This window comes from Lagopus muta, chromosome 1 (assembly GCF_023343835.1).
Source record: "Lagopus muta isolate bLagMut1 chromosome 1, bLagMut1 primary, whole genome shotgun sequence".
NCBI classification, from domain to species: Eukaryota; Metazoa; Chordata; class Aves; order Galliformes; family Phasianidae; genus Lagopus; species Lagopus muta.
In genome coordinates, this window is record NC_064433.1 from 30,808,506 (window position 1) to 30,812,878 (window position 4,373).

The window sequence follows — 4,373 nt, forward strand, 5'->3', positions numbered from 1 at the left end:
CCTGCCCCTAGTATCTGCTCCTGTCATTCTCAAGATTTGATTTGGTAGAACTCAGGTTTCTCAGGGAAATTAGCTTTACATTTTATCTTTACATCCGCCAAACCTATCACAAAACATGGCCAGGTATTGAAGTTTCTCCTTAAAAGTAAAGTCACTCCATGCTACAAGATAAATAAAAAAGAAAAATGAAAAGCCATTTTTGTCTTTCTCATACACATAAAAAAGACTAAGAATGTTTGAAAACATACAGCAATATTTAGATTGCTGTATTTGCTATTTCAGTGTTGTATGACAAAGCCTCTTACATAAAAGAGAATGCTTATATTTCTAGCATCCAAACATGATGGAAATTTGCAAGCATGGACAATATTTATGTCAGCACAGGTTTGGCTATGGCAGTATACCATCTGCAGTGGAGGATCAGCATCACAAGTCATTTGTCAAGAACTGTAGATAACGGTTGCCTTTTTTGTATTTGTAATTTTTGCCTATTTGCACATAAGGTCTAAATGGACAAAAACAAACGGGGAAAATCTTGCTAAGCTTTCTTTTGAAAGCGTAAGGTGATGCATACAGAAGTTCTATGTGGGTTTCATGAGCACAGAATAATCATTAAGCAGGTGTCCTAAGGCAATGAATGTCCTGCAGTGCCTTCATCCCTGTGTCTGTGTATCTCTACTCCATGGTAACAAAGTTTTATTATACTGTCCAACATTAATCACATTTATCAGATGAACAGATGCTCTGTTATTAAGTTATAAATTTAGTGCATATCAAGCCAAGTAAAAGGACTTGCAGGTTGCTTGCTCTGTCTACCGGTCACCAGGTGAATGCTGATTAGCAATTTGGCACAGCACCCTCAGCAAGTTAGCAGCTAACATTAAGCTGAGTGGTGCTGAGATGCTTAACAGCTTTTTTTTTTTTTGCCTCAGTCTTCACTGGCAACTGCTCTGAGCAGATTGGTTAGAAAGTGGAGTCTGGGGGAGTAATGTCCCTCCTGCTGCATGCAAAGATCAGGTTTGTGATCAGCTGAGGAACCTGAACATCTGTAAGTATGTGGATCCCAATGAGGTCCATTCCAGAGTCCTGAGGGAATTGGCTGGTGTAGTCAACAAGGCACTCTCAATGATATTTAAAAAGTCATGGCAGGCAGGTAGAGTCTGAAGAAGAAGCAGGTCCAGAGGAAGCCATAAAGATCAGAGGGCTGGAGCACTTCAACTATAAAGACTGAGGACTAAAGACTGGTCTTGTTCAGCCTGGAGAAGACTTCAGGGAGATACTATTGCACTCTTCCAGTAACTAAAGAGGGCTTATAAACAAGATGGAAGCCAATTTGTACATCATTTGGTAGTGATAGGACAAGGGGGGAATGGTTTTAAACTGACAGAGGGGAGATTTTGGTTAGATGTTAGGAGAAAATTTTTTACTCAGAGGATGCTGAGGTGCTGGAACATATTGTCCAGAGAAGGTAGTCCCTTCCAATCCAAGCCGCTCTCTGATTCTGTGAAGCAGCCCCAGCACCAGTTTTGGAAGATGGGTGATACCACAGAAAGGGGATGGAAACTCATCTCAAGGTAAGAAGCTGGAATTACTATGACAGGAGGAAATGCAGGGCTGCAAGAAACAAAACATCATGCATGCAGCTGTTGATAGAAGAACTCAATACTTTGTGATCTAAGCAAAATATCAAGTTAAAGCTATGGTGTTTATTTATAGTAAGATATCCACTACAGTGAAATGCAATTCTTCCAGCTTTCTTGCAGTTATCAACTCTGAAATCTGATCTGAGGTTCTGCTGGATTTTGTAAAAGCACAGTTCTTTGTTTCAGGAGCCTGTGTTGGCCTGGGATCAGTGCACTCATTCCAAGACAGTTAGTACATTATGTGGTAAGTTGTTGCTCTGAAATTCATTATTTGCAATGATATTTATATGCACTTATATCCTTAAATAGCCTCCTCCTCATCTGTCACAAAAAGATTGCAGGTATGACTGCTGCGTCATTTCTGGTAGTGTTATGGCATTAGATTGTTTTTTTTCTCCTTTTGAAGGTTTGAAGACCTTCCCTGCTAGCTTTGAGAACTCCACAAAGCCTTTGGAAGATCTGTGAGAAGGTAGGAGAGTCCCATTGGAGCCATGTAATACTCCCGGAGGATCTGCCTTCCACTCAGCTCAAAGTCACAAGCTCAGATAATGGCACATTCCAGGCTAATTGCTTCAGAGAACGGAAAACAGCAAAGAAAAAGCTGAAGTGAAAAACCTTTAAAAACCCTCAACTTTTCACAGTTGGGTCAGAAAGAAAGTGCTGTAAAGGAATTACTGTCTTGACAATGCTAGATTACTTTCTCACTAGCAGACAACAGAATGATTTGAAAGTACTGTATTGTGTACCATACAGAATAATTCTGGAACTGTTCCACGTACTGGTGTGAATGAACAAGAAAATAATCAATCACTTCATTTTTATGAATGCTACCTATTTTGCATACGTCTGTGGTTGTTTATTTTTGGAAGTTAGGTGTGTAATGGTGGCTTTGACTAACTCATATATCAATATCTAAGTATGGATTTGCAAGAGCTTTAAGAAGATGGGTCTTAGGATTGTTATTATTTCATGCATAAAAAGTATGAGGAACAGAGATAGTTAATGACACACCTTCTAAATGACATCTGGTAAATGGAGGAACTGGAACTACACATACTTACTGTCTTTTTCCTCACCAGTTTTTCTCCAGATTTTTAGTTGCTTCTACTTTGGAACATGTAAATTCTAAGGATTTTTTGAACCATGTATGCTATTTTACAATGCTATTTCTTTCTTTGCAGTTTAATAAAGTAATTTAACTTGTTTCACACGTATTTAGAGGTAAAGATTCCAGCAAGTGGAGCCTGAACATAGCACAAAAACTACTAGCATCTTTTTCTGAAGTAGGTTGCTTAGGTGTTTTTGTTTTAGAGTGAAATGAGTATTTAACTAAATATCTTTAATGAACTTTGCACAGAAATGAAAACAGTAGGTCTCCTCTTTAATGCTAGGTAAAAACATATTCTTTTAGAGAAGATTGATTTCTTTTCAAATATCTCCTAATCAAAAGTTAATTTCCAAAATTTAATGCTGATGTTTACCACTATCAAAATAATCAGTGAGCATAAATTTCCAAGAATACAGGCATGCACATAGCACCTGATCATGTAGTGAGGTAGTAAGAATCATTGGACTTGAAAGAGGAAAAACCAGAGGAAGGATCATTTTTCAGACAGTCAACACTAAGCCACTTCTTCATGTCCTACTCTTCAGGGAAAGGAGCTGAGATACCTTCTTGTGTTGTCTATGCAGATACACCAAGATTCATAGCAGTCCCCTTATAATGACAATGGTACTTACATAAAGTGTTTTTCAGAAATGTACTTCAGTACAATTTATGAACATTTAAAAAAATGGAGCATCCGCCATTTTCCATGACTGTTTTAGTAGTCACCCATAGCTACTCTTGTTTTCATTTTTAACTTTGAACTGGTATGTTGTGTATTTTTTTAAAGTCATTGGCTCTGGTTGTTTCTTTGACATATGCACTTCACTGATAGGAATGAAGATGAAGGCCTTGCAGGATAGCAAGAATTCAGCGTGACCCTGACAAAAATCCATGCCCAAATCCATTATCAGGCCTTTCTGCTATGTCATGCCAACACTTGACTCAGTAAGCCATCTCTGGATGAGAATTTAGCTTCAAGGTTGTGTATGTTTTAGTAAGAAAAATATGCATTTCAACATGTAATAAGAAAGTTATTTCTGTTTTATGATTCATTGAAAGTTGACTTAGCTTTGCTTAGGAGTGAAAAAAGCATTATTGAGAGAGACTCTGAAAAATACTGAAACATGCAATTGCAAGAAATCCCTTTGATTATGAAATCGTGTTTATCCTGGATATGTCTAACATGCATATAATTTGATTCAAGCTTATCGCAAGCCAGAATTAGAACAGCAGATTGCTTACTTTTAGGGAGAAGTGTAATCCAGGGCTTTACTGCTTACATGATTTGTGTAATTAGAAAAGGGCCATGGTTGATGTCACTGGATTAATCTCTAACAAACTGGTAGGTTTGATAACCTGCTACCATTGAAGTTCAAAAGATTCTATGGCACATTTTAACCAATCCATGACTAAAAGAAAAATTAATTTGTCTTCTACACTGTCATCATGACATTGCAAGTGGAAATGAACACACTGTTTTTGAATTATTTAATCTATTCGATTACTTGTTTGAGAAGTCACAATTTTTATTCAAAGGTATAGTGAAGATCACACCTAATATTTACACAACAGTGTTTGAGTTATCAAAAAAAGTCTGTTTCATTTTTTGATTTTGTCTAGCG

The 4,373-nt window shown here is 37.3% G+C and overlaps 1 long non-coding RNA gene across 1 annotated transcript; it reads left to right on the forward strand.

Moving 5' to 3' along the window:
• Positions 1-933: 933 nt before the first annotated feature.
• On the forward strand, positions 934-4,070 carry LOC125694656 (uncharacterized). Its single transcript, XR_007377659.1, has 3 exons — positions 934-1,048; positions 1,830-1,887; positions 2,050-4,070. It is a non-coding gene; the product is annotated as an uncharacterized LOC125694656 (long non-coding RNA).
• Positions 4,071-4,373: the final 303 nt, after the last annotated feature.